Source organism: Mytilus californianus, unplaced genomic scaffold (genome assembly GCF_021869535.1).
Source record: "Mytilus californianus isolate M0D057914Y unplaced genomic scaffold, xbMytCali1.0.p SCAF_91, whole genome shotgun sequence".
In the NCBI taxonomy this organism is placed as follows: domain Eukaryota; kingdom Metazoa; phylum Mollusca; class Bivalvia; order Mytilida; family Mytilidae; genus Mytilus; species Mytilus californianus.
The window spans coordinates 314,194-330,407 of NW_026262747.1; the positions used below are offsets into that span (position 1 = coordinate 314,194).

A 16,214-nucleotide genomic window follows, 5' to 3' on the forward strand; every position below is an offset into this window, starting at 1 on the left:
TGACAAATAAGTCAAAACCGGAACTAACAAACTAGCCCAAAAGTTCCAACGGAACTTATCAACCAGTCACAAAGTTCCATTTGGAGAATTGATGCAAAGTAAAAGCACAACATATTATCTTTGAACCTTTTCAAAGGGGAACAAAAGTGTCTTATATACTGATCCTCATTCTTCCCCCTCTTCATTATTATGGTACTTAATTCGGTCAGAATGTTACCTTCATAACGGAATAAGTTCTAATTTATTGTTATACATTAATCTGAAATTGATATTTTTAAAAGTACCCACATGAGGAGGGGGGTATTCTTCCCTCTCTTGAGGGTACTATGAATACTAAATTTGCATGATAATGCAACTTATTCCGTTTGCTACATTGTTCCGGGACTTTTCAACTAGCTACTTTTTTCCGGAACTTTTCGACTGCACTCGGAATAAAACAACTAGTTGGAAAGTTCCATCGGAACGAAATAACTAGTTGAAAAGTTCCGCCGGAACAAAGCAACTGACGGAACATAGTGGCTGTTACACAAACAGTCTTGTATTTAATTCTGAATAGAACAAAATGTAAAATAAGTGAATAAGTTATAGATTAAATAATAAATAAATAATTAAATATTCTTTATTTAGTTTTTTCTTTATTCTCACTTCTTCCAGAGACATGTACGAATGTACATGTATGTCTCTGATTCTTCATAGTCTTATATTAAGGATTTGTAGAGTATACAAATCCTTGATTATAACAAAGGCATATAATACTCAGTGTACCACTTCTGAACTTTTTTGTAATTATTATCTCTACTTAATTCCCCATTCTTGATTCCAGACCGGGTTCCGGACTAACTCTCATATACGTAAATGATCGTAAATGTACGAAAGCTTGACACGTCGAATACGAAAACCCGGAAATATTTTCTCCGTTGCCGTTTTTTATACTATGACGCAAAATCCATGGACGCTCGTCTGCTGCTGAATTCATGTTTTACAGTTTAACTAGGATTTGTATAGTGTCACTGTACAAATCCTTGAGTTTAAAGAATGGAAAGATATATTATAGTCAGATAGATAATACAAAGAACTCTGGTCTTTCAAAACCGATGGGTCAAAAAGTTATTAGTATGAACAGATAAATTGAAATGGATTGCTTGTCGATTAACTGGAAGAAACCGGGGAACGAAAGAAAGTTGTGTTTCTCTTAACGGATTACGTACCCAATATTTTGTACTTGGAAAGCGCAACGAAAGGTAAATATTATCATGTACATATTTAAGAAGATGCTAGTGCTATACTTTTCACGAAAAAAATTTGACTTTATAAATGTCATCGCATGCAAACCCGAAAATCAGTCAAAGATTGTCAAGAACGGACGCAAGTCAACTCGACCCACTGGCAAAACGCCCTACTTTTTTAACAACACGCCTCCCTTTTTAAAAATATCCCACTCTTGTTAAGGGAGTTACCATGTGAGTTTTATTGGGGGGTACTGGTAGGGGTGTGTTATTTGAAAAATATGCGGAACTGGAGTTCTGTCAACTTATAAGTTAAAAAAAAGCTAGGATTTATGTAAAGAATTACCAGGAACAAATATAGTGAAAAATTAACTGGCAGGACAGAGATTTCAATTAAAAAAAAATGCAGGATAACATTCTTATCCTAGCCCCCACCCCATAAAAATCAAGTGGTGGCTTCCTTACCAACTCGCCCCGCTTTTAAAAAAAATTGCCCCACTTATGAAAAGGGTTAAATCCGTAAAATATACTCCTGTCAACAATGGCAACTCGCCTAACTTGGGTAAAATCCAAATGAATATAGAATATAAAAAAAATAAAGGTCTGCCAACTCGCCCGTATTTACTTATCTACCCAGAAATTAGAAGACACTGATACAAAGAAATCGAAATTTAATATATGATATTTATTGATTTAAAATGATGTTTCACTTCTTAAAATATGATTGTAGATTCATTATTTATTATTAAATTATTATGTAATTTATGTATTTATTTATTGTATCATAATCTATTTGATTCTTTTTTTAGCTGACTCAAAATCATGCATGATGATGCTGTTTGGGCCCCCTGGTTGTACATAGGAAGTGGACTCCTCGAGAAGATGAAAGGTCTGCTTTACATGTATGTAATGTAAATATAAAAATAAGAAAATGTGGTGATTGCCAATGAGAAAAAATAGAGGAATTTTTAAAAGTGTAAATTCACTTGTTTTTCAATCCTAATAAATCTGTCATATTGTAATGATAATAATGTTTAAATTACGTAATTATTTTGAAAATAAAATATTGTTTACACCAATGAGAAAAGACAACTCTCCACCAGAAATCAAATGACATTGAAGTTAACAACAATAGGTCACTGTACATCCTTCAACAATGAGCAAAGCCAATACCGCATAGTCAGGTTTTAAAGACCCTATATGAGAATCACAAATTTGTAAATCAATTCAAACCAGAAAACTAACAGACTAATTTATACAATGTAATATATAAAAAACAGAACCAAAAAAACAAAATATTATAAACAGCAACAAACGACAAACTGAACCACTGAATAACACTAACAGGCTTCTGACATGAGACAGACGCATTCAAAAGGTTGTGGTGGGGCTAGACTAGTAGTTTGTGGTACTAAACCAACCACCTTAGCTGGGATATTGGTGTGAAAAGGGCTTTTAAAGCAGATTTATACATCCCCAAAACTAAAAAGACTAAGTATAGATCTGAGAGTACTCCCAATTGCTAACAGCTAGTTCAAAGCCAATAACAACTTTCAAGGTACATGTACATGTATTTACCACCAAACCTTGTCTCGTTTAGTCCATTTCTCAGATATTACCTTATATCAATGAATATCAAATACTAGTTCAACTTTTGGTATAATTTAAACATTTTTGAATGACTTCAAATTTCAAAAAGTATCATGATTATTAAAATAACTTGATGGTAAGTTGATGCCCAAAGATTGGCATTATAAATCATGACAGATTCAGAGATCCAATTATACATGTATATAACCGCTTTTGTTCATCCCTTCATTCAAGGGTCATATGGATTTTATATGATGGATTAGATCATTAGAACATTAACATGATTAAATACTTTGAATTTTTATAGTCATTTTTATACGCCTGTCAAAATTTTTACGGGACATATTATGGTATACAAATGTCCGGCTTCCGGCAGTCTGTTGTCTGTCTGTCTGTCTCTCTGGCGTCCACATGTCGCACTGTAACTTGAGAACCACTTATCCAAATTTAATGAAACTTAACATAGTCGTTTCTTATGATGGTCAAACTATCTGCATACTTTTTGGTGAAAATAAGATTTAAACTTTCGTAGTTACAAGACTTTATAGCTAAAACAGGGGTGTGTTTTTTTCACATGTCGCGCCGTATCTCAAAAAACATGTATTATTGTTGCTTAAAACTTTACACACTACTTATTTATATTAATCTTAAGATCTGTTTACTTTTTGGTGATGATTCAAAATTTTATTTTAGAGTTATTGAGTTTTTTGTAAAAAAGGGGGGTTTTAACATGTCGCGCCGTATCTCAGAAACTGTTTATGATTATTGCATAAAACTTCACACACAAGACGACGGGTGTATCATGCGCTCGTGGCACTGCTGTTTATTAGCTTTTCTCATCACAAGGCTTCTGTCGTCATTGTCCGTTGCTGTTAACTTTTACAAAAATCTTCTCTTCTGAAACTAGGGAGTCAAATTGAACCAAACTTGGCCACAAACATCATTAGGATATTTAGTTAGAAATATGTGTCAGATGACCTCTCCTGCTAACTAACATGCCAACATGGCTAAAAATAGAACATAGGGGTAAAATGCAGTTTTTGGCTTATACATGTGTAGGACTCGGAGGTGCGATGGGGACGCTGAAGTGCGATGGTCCACGCAGAAGTGCGATGGTCCACGCCGAAGTGCGATGGTCCACGCCGAAGTGCGATGGTCCTTTAGATAAAGTGGGATGATTTTGCATGACGTTTGATATTGTGACGTTTTCAAATACAACGTTATGAAACAAATGGATTCACAGGCAGGAGAATAAGATTTGTAGATGAAGGTTTCGTACGTAAGGAAAGGAAACAGAATGAAACGAACGATTTAAGTCCCAAACAGTTTTGAGCATGTCTTGGTCTTATATAAAATTTGACTTCTCCTCAAGTTAACATCACATGATTTTGTGTGGCCAACTTTTAAAATAATAAATTAATTATTAGCAATGTTTTCGTTATATCAAGTAGCGATAATTTTGTTTTATTCTCGAAATGAATCCGGCATGCTTTGTAAGAAAACGGGCAATCTTGGTTATTTTATTTTGTTTAAAGTATTAATATTCTGCTATGGGTTAGGCCAAAAAGAAACCCAAATGGTGCCAACTTGTTGTAATTCTCAGTTTCTGCTGCTTAGCGAAAAATCTAAGCTAATGACAGAACAAGCGTCATGTCTCACTATATGTCAAGCATAAATGTAATCGGTAGTTTTTATTTCTTAAAAACTGTTATGATTTATTAAATAAATAGATGCATGAATGTTGTGAGAAATTTCGTAGCTACTGACATGACAAGAACAAGTTTCTAGTATATTTGATAAAATTAAATGTATCCTGCTTAGTTAGTACTACAAAGAGCGCTGTGCTATACCCGTTTTATTTTTTATCGCACTTGAATGCTCATTATAAAAACAATGTCCCCCAACTTGAATCCATTTTACTTAATCTGAGCCATCCAGTCTATTTTCTGCCTCATACTGTTGTATACTAAGCAAAACATTAGCAAATTAAAAATTAAAGTCTTTATTTTGACCTGACCAGAAAACCTGGTCTTCCAAATGCGAGGCTAGCACATTAACCACTACACCGCCACATTTAAAAATGGGATTTCAACTTTAGACCATTGCATTTAGCTAGTATACACAACGTCACAGTTAGACCATCGCACTTCAGCGTACCCACCAAACGCACTTCAGCATATCTAACAACAAGTTAGTGTCACAATGGACCATTGCACTTCAGCGTGTTAACCAACGCACATCAGCATGGACCATCGCACTTCGGCGTGACCATCGCAGTTCGGAGTAGCATCGCAGTTCCAAGTCCTACACATGTATCTCTGAGACTAAAGCATTCAGAGCAAATCTGACGTGGGGTTAAAACGTTCACCAGGTCAAGTTCTATCTGCTATGAAATTTTTAGACAAATCAGACAACCTGTTGTTGGGTTGCTGCCCCTGAATTGGTAATTTTAGGGAAATTTTGCAGTTTTTATTTTTGCGGTCGTATATTGGTATGACGTTGGCGTCGTCGTCGTCGTCCGAAGACACATTGGCTTTCGCACTCTAACTTTAGTTTAAGTGAATGGATCTCTATGAAATTTTACCATAAGGTTCAATACCACAAAAGGAAGGTTGGGATTGATTTTGGGGGTTATGGTACCAACAGTTAAGGAATTAGGGGCCAAAAAGGGGCCAAAAATAAGCATTTTTGTAACTTCCAGACATAACTTGTGTGTTAGTGTATGGATCTCTCTGACATTGTACCACAAGGTTCCATATCACACAGGGAATGCTGGGATTGATTTTGGGGGTAATTGTCTCAAAATATTAGGAATTAGGGGCCAAAAAAGGGGCAAAAAACAAGCATTTTTCTAGTTTCATGACAATAACTTGTGTGTAATTGTCAATTGTACAGTATTACGCAATAGCAAGAAATATTCAATTGCACAGTATTGTGCAAAAGAAGATACTTCGTATAAATTGCTTATTTCTTGACCAATTTCAATGGGGTTTTATTCTTGAATTCTTGGGGTTCTTTAATATGCTGATTCTAACCGTGTATTAAGTTTTTGGATTTTGGGCCCCGTTTTTAAATTGGTCCACATTGAGGTCCAAAGGGTCCAAAATTAAACTTTGTTTGATTTCATCAAAAATTGAATTATTGGGGTTCTTTGATATGCCGAATCTAACCGTGTATTTAGATTCTTAATTTTTGGTTCCTTTTTCAAATTGGTCTACATTAAGGTCCAAAGGGTCCAAAATTAAACTTAAGTTTGATTTTAACAAAAATTGAATTCTTAGGGTTCTTTGATATGCTGAATCTAAACATGTATTTAGATTTTTGATTATGGGCCCAGTTTTCATGTTGGTCCAAATTGAGGTCCAAAATTAAACTTTGTTTGATTTCAACAAAAATTGAATATATGGGGTTCTTTGATATGCTGAATCTAACCATGTATTTAGATTTTTGATTTTTGGGCCCCATTATCAAATTTGTCCACATTGAGGTCAAAAGGGTCCAAAATTAAACTTTGTTTGATTTCATCAAAAATTGAATTCTTGGGGTTCTTTGATATGCTGAATCTAACCATGTATTTAGATTTTGGATATTGGACCATAATAGGTGAATGTCCAATTTAAAATTTTTAAGTTCTTAGACCACATTCATTCTGTGTCAGAAACCTATGCTGTGTCAAATATTTAATCACAATCCAAATTCAGAGCTGTATCAAGCTTGAATGTTGTGTCCATACTTGCCCCGACTGTTCAGGGTTCGACCTCTGCGGTCGTATCAAGCTGCGCCCTGCGGAGCATTTTATTGGTAATTATCTTGAATATTATTAGAGATAGAGATAAACTGTAAACAGAAATAATGTTCAGCAAAGTAAGATCTACAAATAAGTCGACAGGACCAAAATTGTCAATTGACCTTTTAAGGAGTTATTGCCCTTTATAGTCAACTTTATTAACCATTTTTCGTAAATTTTTGTAATCTTTTACTAAAATCTTCTCTAAAACTGCTCGGCCAAATTTAACCAAACTTGGCCACAATCATTATTGGTGTATCTAATACTATTTATTATGATTTAAAAGTTATTTTACATGATTTCCAAAACCACAGTGGATACTGGTGAGTGACTGAGGCTCTTGGAAGCCTCTATTTTTTCAGGGAAAGTTTGTTGGTCTAGTTTTAAAAGATCAAACTAAGCCAATTTTGCCGGATCAAATATTAAAGGCAATTTTGGCAGATATTATAACTTCATTTCATTAACCATTATTTCTTTTAGCATTTTCAATGAAAGTACAAGTACTTTGAGAAGTAGGAGAAGCTAAGCAACAGAACAGAATTCATTTGGGTCATTGATGTCTAGATTATATAGTGGATTCATAGATTGTCATATTGATTTATGTGCATATGAGCACAGAGGAGCAGTAGTCAATGAATAATTTTGTGATGAGAGGTATGTTATTAAAATGATGACTTTATTTGAATATTTTTTTCTTGTCAGACTCGGTACATCATGTTATTGTACATGTAGTTTCCAAGATTATTTTAAAGTTTGAGGTCATAGAGTTCAAAGTTTTGATTCTTGTTGTGGGCAAGTCGAAAATTATCCATGTTAGAAGTGACAAATTATTTTTTTTACAAAACCGTAAACAATTTGTTGATATTCGTGATGAGGTCAGTTTAAGGAAACCAAGAAATAACTTATGGTAAAGTCATTAATATTGTGCAGTTGTAGTAATAATACTCCTTAGTACTTAACTTAAATGTTGACAAGTTTCTGATTCCTTGATACAGGTCTGAATTTGGATTGTAAATAAATATTTGACACATTATAGTTTTCTGAATAAATGTAGTCAAAGAACTTGACATTGGTTACACAGCTACTTTTGCATAGCTACTATTTCTGTACCAAAATTATGTAGTACTGGAAATCTACTTTTAATATTTAGTACCATTTTGTTACTTTAAAATTATCATGATATTAAGTTCCTGTATTTTACAGTACTTGATTTGTACTTGAAATTTAAGTACTACAGTTTTTTATTCATGTTATTACACCGTTACATTTTCAGCATTTTGATAGTTTGTCTATTTCACATCTCTTAAAGTTATGATTTTCAAACATAGAATATTATGATCACTGTGGGTATTATTTCTGTACCAAAATTTTTAGTACAAAACAAGTACTGTAAAATACTGGTACCTTACCTAAATATTACAATAATTTTTGAGTAAAGAAGTAGTACAGAAATAGAGTAAAAAGGATAAGAATGTACGAAAAATGCTCTGGTTACCAACCAATCAAAATCCGGCATTACTATATAAGGTTGAATTTATAAGGAAAATTGCATTGCAAGCAATCCCAAACAGGCCTACATTTCTTGTAGATGAATTATATATGAAAAAGTTTAAAAGAACAAACAATTTTTTTATACAACCACAATATGGGGTCGTATACTGCTACACAGTATACTGCTATCACATTGTTGTCCTTTAAAGACATTTGGTTTCTGGACAAAAAACTTTAGTTTAAGTGTATGGTACTCTTTAATCTAAAGGTTCAATACCCAGTGGCGGATCCAGAAATTTCCCCCCTATAATGTGTCAAATATTTGATTACAATCCAAATTCAGACTTATATCAAACTTGAATATTGTGTTCATTTTTACCCTAACTGTTCAGGGTTCGTTTCCAGCTTTGCTTGGGAAACCGTTTATTGAAGTTTATTTTGCTTTTTGACAGAAAATTTATCCATTGCCAAGGTACATTGAAAGGTTTTTCTTTTATTAAAATATGCACATATATTTATATTAATTTTTTATAAGCTTAAATGTTGATCTTCTTTCTGTTGTTTGCATACATTTTGTTTCAATTCACTCAAAAGTAAAAGTATATAGTAAAGGTATAAATTAGTGAGCATCAATTCATACTACATGTAGTTTTTGTCTGGACTTCTTGATTAAATTATTTATATATACAATTTTAGCTTGTAACCAAATGAAAGGAAAGTACAGTATTGACAATGATTGATATCACTGGTGAACATGTATGTCATGTAGGTGTGAATGTCCTGCAAAAAAGAACTGATATCAAAGTAAGTTCATCTGTAGAATTGCAGTTAATTTAAATAATTTGATGTTATCTACCTAAAACTGTTTCAAGTATAACTGTACATGTACACTGTTGCTTATTTTTCTCACTTTCCCATGTAATGTATGCATCAAGGCATCCTTACTTTGCCCCTTCTACTGCTCCATACACACACACTTGAGATGTCAGAAGTTCAAACTATCATAGCATTGACATTTCAAACTTACACAGCTACAATAGTACAAGTAATCTTGATGTACAGTTCTAAAGATGCATATCGAATGTACATCTGTAAAGCTGTATATAAACTGTACAGCTGTAAAGCTGTATATCAACTCTACAGTTTACAAACAGTTTTACAGATGTACAGTTTATATACAGCTTAACAGCTGTACAGTTGATATACAGCTTTACAGATGTACAGTTTATATACAGCTTTACAGCTGTACAGTTGATATATACAGCTTTACAGATGTACAGTTTATATACAGCTTTATAGCTGTACAGTTAATATACAGCTTTACAGATGTACATTCGATATGCATCTGAGAACTGTACATCAAGATTACTTGTACTAAAGTAGCTGTGATATAGACATCAATCTTATTCTACGAGAAGAGAAAAAGGGGGGGGGGAATCAGAATCAAAGGCATGTATAATAGATGTGCCATTTGACTTTGGTACACTCAAAATGATTGCTACTACCTTGACAATGTCCAGTACGGGGTGACATCCTCCGCTATTGCTTGCAATAGCAAATCTAGTGTTAGAATAACCTTAATCGCCATTCATTTTTTCTGATGTAAGAAGAGGAAATAGAGTATATTTCTCAATCTTACGTGTAAAATTGTGCGTTAGATATTTGACACTGAACAGCACAAAACGTATAGACAAGGAATAAACCAATGCAAAATGTGTCATTTTAGGCTATACAAAGTATTGATCAATCAATCAAATCATGATTAAAGTGATCAAATCATGATAAGAGATCAATCAATCAAGTTTTGATATCAAACAAGTAATTAATCAAGTGCAGAATTCGAAAAAAAAATGTCCCCCCACCTTTTACAAACTGTCAATCAGTCGATCAATCAATCAAACGATCGATCAATCAATCAATCGATTGATTGATCAATCATGATCACAAACCATCAATCAACCAATCCACATCATTTTTCCGATCAATTTATGAAAGAAAATACCTTTAATTCGCTTTTGAACAATGGAATTGCGTATTATTATGTCACCCCTTTGATAAAAGGGGGGACATATTGTCATTCTACGAATTATTCTTCCACACTTTTTGTCCAGCTTAGTTCTCGGAGATGACTTGACATACATTGATAAAACTGCTCCATAATGACAATCCCCATGTGCAGATGTGCACTTTGGGTTTGGAATTTTCAAGATGGCTGCCGTTACCATGGAAATGGCAAAAATGTGAAAAACAGAAAAATGGTCCAAATTAAATGAAACTTTATAGCTGTACAGTTAATATACAGCTTTACAGATGTACATTCGATATGCATCTTGAGAACTGTACATCAAGATTACTTGTACTAAAGTAGCTGTGTACCTAGTCAGACTGGCCTATATTATGTATTGATAAGTTGTTATCATTTAGAATACATAAAATATTTGCCACTAGACATTAAAATAAGCAAAAAAAATCAACCAATTAATGATTTTGCATTATCAGAATGAATTTGCAAACATATAGCAATCAGATTATGTACATGGATAAACCTTGGAGCTTTTTCAATGAACCAGGTTTAACCAGCATATAAATATAAAAAGATGAGGTATGATCCTCAATGTGTCATTTAAAAGACCAAAGGACATTATTATTTATATAATATAATGCTATTTCACACTTTCAATTTTGTTTTTTGATCAGAATGTTTTTTTGTCAAAACTTAGCCATAAGTATTTCTATTCTTGGCGGCATTGTCAACGATTTGTATAAAGCTTTATATTTCAGAAGGTAGAAGAAATGGCCTTGAAGTCATAAAACTTTTGAGTCAGATTTTTGTACTCATACTCCAAAATCAACCAATCAAAATGTTTGATTTCATGTTTCTAGCATAATTTTTGTGCTCCGAGCACTGAGCAAAGTTTTATGACTTCAACCCCTGGACTTCATATCTTGTTTGCAGAGGCTTATGTTACAAAGATTCTGTCTGTCATATGTCCATTGTCCTCGACCTCATTTTCATGGTTCAATAACTTCTTGAAAAAAATAAATAGTTCTTTTGTCATGTGAATTTCTCACTTATGACATGTATGAGTTATAGGATATTATAACTATATTTGGTATATGGGTTCCTTGCAACATCTGCATGTCTGTTAGAAGGGTTCACCTGGCTTCTTCTTCACTTTTTTTGATCAGTGACAAGGTCCATTTCTCAAATCCTATAAGCAGTAGGTCAACTGTACATGTATATCAGTCTGGCAAGTCAGTCTGGCAGGTTTCATCTGATCTTGGGTATGACCTCATTTCATTTATCAATGTTAAGTTTTTGTATTTTTGCTGATTTTCAAGTACTACAAGCTTAAATATTAGGTCAACTATCTTTGGTGTATAAAAAAATCGTTTGGTGTAGATGTCTGTCTGATAGGATTTATCCGACCTTCACCTCATGGTCAAAGATCTGTAAAGTGTTAAGATTTTGTGATACTTTTAGTAATTTTACCTTTATCTCAAAGAATTTCAACATAAAATAAATGGTCAGCATGTGCACTCTAAGTCTTGTTGAGGTACTGGTTACCTATGAGTTGTACGCTTAACATGCTTTGACAATTTTGTAAATACTGGTTCAACCTACAGCTTGTATTTAATAGAGGCTCTTCCAAGTTACGGCTATGGTAGTTTGATCAAAATTCCTTCATTGTTTGATTAATCTATTGATACTGTTTCTGCACATTGATATATGAGTACACACACAACTTTGTTTTAAGATTTCATAAAAGGAAAGTAAAAGGAAAGGCTTACATTAGTTTGACAGCAACCTTACAGCAAAAAGTACAATAAACATGGACATGACAGCAGTTTTTATACAACCGGCAAAAATCACATCATCGTCCGAAATTAATAAAAAAAATTCTTCAAATATTATTTGGGGGAGGGGTGTCAATTCGCAACAGCATAGTGTACTGCACAAAAGCAAAAAAATGAATATAAATTCAAATCATATAACCAATTCTAGTTCTTTGACTACATTTATTCTGTGTCAGAAACCTATTATTTGTCAAATATTTAATAACAATCCAAATTCAGACCTGTATCAAGTGCGAATATTGTGTCCATTTTTGCCCCAACTGTTCAGGGTTGGACCTCTACGGTCCTATCCAGCTGCACTCGGCAAAGCAATTTAATTTAACATGCTAAAACTCACAATATGTCATAGGCATATACTTTGTAGGCAGTTTGGGACCTCTTAAGTGTATTAGACTATTAATTATTATAACATTACTTCATGGAAGTTAAATTTATATTATTTATGAATATTTTATTTCAGTTACCATTCACAGTGAACATGGTGAAGAATAACCAATACCATGAATACAGGACATAGAAGACTACCTCACAAATATGGGAATTTTACCAAAAATACAACATTTAAATTTACAAAGAAGACATTTATTTTGACATTCATGGACTTTGAAAGTAAAGAAATTAGAATGTGAATAAAAATCCTTGGAAATAAAATTTTGAACTTTGAAGGAGATTGAAGATTATGTTTGTTCTAAGAAAGTTTTAAGAAAACAGATACATTCAAAACTGTAAAAAGGAAACAATACAATATTCACAATTACTCTTGAGATCAATTACTCTAGATATATAATTAAAAGATCATATAAAAGTAAGGAAATTTGGTTGAATTGCCAATGAGAAAAATATCCACCAGAGTTCAAATGATGTGATAGTGAGCAATTATAGGTCCTCCAACAATGAAAAAAAACCAACTATATAGTGTGCTATGAAAAGGTTTGGATATGACAAATAGAGAAAACTAAGAGCCTTATTTTAACAAGTTAATATATGAAAGCAAAATATGAACCAAAGACAAGCACTGAAATACTTATGATTAATGTTGATTTACTCTTGAATATTCATGTAGAATGTTTAAAAAGATTTTAAATCAAAGTTATCATCAATATTCAACTTGTTAAACAACAAGTCACTGTATGACAGAAAGTTCTATGCCAAAAACCTTGTATGTATTGCATCAGAAACAAATTTTAGATAGAACACTAGGAGACTATATAAGGGAATGCAGATAAAAAGTATCATCACCTTAAAATAAAGTATAGCATTTTGTCATTGACAGGTCCATCAAAAGTTTCAGCAATATAACTGTTACATAAAAATCAAACCATACAGGTATTTTTTTTCAAAATATCTCTATATAATAATATGCATAATATTAATAGACGTTATACGTCTGTGGTACAAAAAATCCGTATTACGGACGTGGTACTAAACATCCGTATTACGGACGTAGCATTATAAATACGTATTACGGACGTTTAACGGATGTTTTACGGTTTGATACGGACGTATTATGGATGGGAAGCAACGGACGTTTTACGTCCGTGGTACTATTCGTCCGTAGGTTTTCCGTATAATACGGACGTATTACGGATTTTTTACGGACGTAATACGTCCGTAGCTATTTTACCTGTGTATGTGTGTTGCTTTTTGTAAACTTGTGTGATCTGGAAATGAAAGAAGAGGACATCAATCCGAACATTAACCCATTTGAAAAAAAGTGTTCTGATAGTCACCGGAGTGCAGCAACACAACATCCGATGTCTTTCTCACTAATCAGATGAAAAAAACCACTACTCTTGTTCCAATAGATGAAAGTGGTTCGACTCACAAGTACACCGTCTCTTGATAAAGAATGCCATGCTCAGGAGATCAGATTGGGGATCTGTGTCAACAAGATCTACCACAGGGAAATATCAAGCCAAGGAATGGGTACTGCTACAACAAGACAAATTAGGAACAGTCGTATATCAGGATCCGATTTCTGACGTGACAAATCCCTATATACTAGTAATTACTCCCTTTCATTTGGGTCCGATAAAGTAAAAGTACTCCTAGTTGACAGACAAACCTCTGGAACATTGATTGAACTTGAATACTTTTTAACACATAGTCATGCACTGTCAACAATTATTTTTCAATGGCAAGTTTTACAAATTTAAAAAAAAAATCGGATTTTTTTTATTGTGAAATGAAAAATCTTAGGAGTATCGTCGATTTTTTTGAAATTGCAAATTAGTAAACAAATGGGATACACAAGAGAGGAGAAGAAAATCTGTTATTATTTTTTATCTGATTTTAGGTTCATTTCACCGTTGGTTTATTCCAATGGCATTCAAGTTGAATGTATGTATTTACAATCGATTCAATGGAATTGAAGAAAAACTCCGACATAAGTGCGAGAAACCAAATGGGACTATTGAATTCTTGTCAATGCACATAAAAAAGAAACCTTGTCTGTCATACCATCTTTCTGTAGATTGTATGTTTATCTTTAATAGAGGACCGGAATTAAGAGAACAATGTCAAGATCAATCAGAGTAGAGACTCGTTGATTGTTAGCGAGGAATTTCTTTTCGATATTATATCTGTTTTTTTTTGTAATAATGAGGCACCTGATATTTGGAAATCATTTACACCAATAATCAGATTCTGCTTCATGAGCATTTCTTTTTTTTTACCAGTAGATGCATGTTCGACCAGATTCTTTCAACATATAGTTGTAACAAAATATTCCAGTACATTAGTAGCACTGAGGACATTTATTTCACTGAAGATGATAATTAAAAAAAGAATTGTTTACCTACATTTAACAAAACCAACAATGATATCGTGTTCAACAGATTTATGGTATGTTATCACAATACACTATTGCAACTTTTCAAATGTATGAAAAAATATCAAACGAAATACACGTTTACTGACTATGTTTTTCAACACATAAGACTACCCTTTGATTACATAATTACTCACATCAAGGTTGAAATTATTGGCGAAGGTTATCTCAGGATGTGGCAAAATGACAATAATGAAACTATGAGACTCATAACACGAACATTCCTCATACTAAGGAAAATAGTACTCTCAATGAAGATAATGAATATGCATCACTCTTTCCCCCGTTGTTTTCCTTCTGTATATTGCATATGGACATAATGTTTCCCCACCTACTTTAAAGAATATTTATTTTACAATGAATATCCAGATAGCGAAATGACACCTTCCAATAGAGTTTCAAGTAAGCTAAATCTTGGATGGTTATGCCACAAAAAAACCTTGTTTTTGGAATGTTTCCCAGTATTAAAAAAATCAATTGTATTGTTTCTGGTGGACAAGTCATATAAATATCATTACTAGATGATGTCGACAATCCAGGCATAATAAAGAAGTTATTGGAAACGGAGCACACACGTGGAAGTACCGTTATAGAACCACAACTTACATCGCATATCTGTGTATTCAGGTAGGCAAAACATACGAATAAATGGAAAACTTGGCCATCAACAATACTTGTTTTTCGGGCATAGGTCTCCTCAGTTCGTGCCATTGAAGTCCAGCTCAGCAACTTCATTTGATGACCTGTACATTTCTTATGATGTCAGATGTTACCATGACTTCAACTGCTGACCACTCATACTACCAATGTATATGTCACCTCCCAATACATAAATGCACTAGAAACACCATCTTTATCAACATCATTATCACATGTCAGTTCCGTCTACAATAACTAAAACGTTAATTGTAGAGAATTGTGAATACAAATCAAACTTCTCTGTCTGGCGGTTGCAAATCAAATTAGTAGGTCTAGTCCAATTTTCCCTTCCTTTCTCTCTCTTTAACTGAGAATAAAAAGAAAAACTATAAAATAAATAATATTTAATTATTATTCATAACTCATTCACAATATTTCTCCATTCAGAATTACATAACTCTCTTGAAGGGGGATGGGAATATCAGAAAATTGACAAACGAGAATTACCCAAACGGAGAAGAATTAAATGTGATACCGTTAGAGTGTTACAAATACAATATAAACAAAATGTGCAAACAAGTTCATATTTTACTCACATTTTGATCTCCAACAGATTATCTTTAATAACAACAAAAGTCAATATGGTGTATACCTTTTGTGAAAACGAAAGTAAGTCATTTATTAACTTTTGGATGCATTGTTATATGAATGTAGAACAGAAAGTCACAGGGGAGTCATTGAAAAACTATGTGAATTAAGTGTTTCATCCTACATTTAAATTGAACTTTTGATG

The 16,214-nt window shown here is 33.1% G+C and overlaps 1 long non-coding RNA gene across 1 annotated transcript; it reads left to right on the forward strand.

The window, feature by feature from the left end:
- The first annotated feature begins 534 nt into the window (after positions 1-534).
- LOC127717240 (uncharacterized) lies at positions 535-12,719 on the forward strand. Its single transcript, XR_007989156.1, has 5 exons — positions 535-1,241; positions 2,036-2,128; positions 7,084-7,257; positions 8,791-8,898; positions 12,413-12,719. It is a non-coding gene; the product is annotated as an uncharacterized LOC127717240 (long non-coding RNA).
- Positions 12,720-16,214: the final 3,495 nt, after the last annotated feature.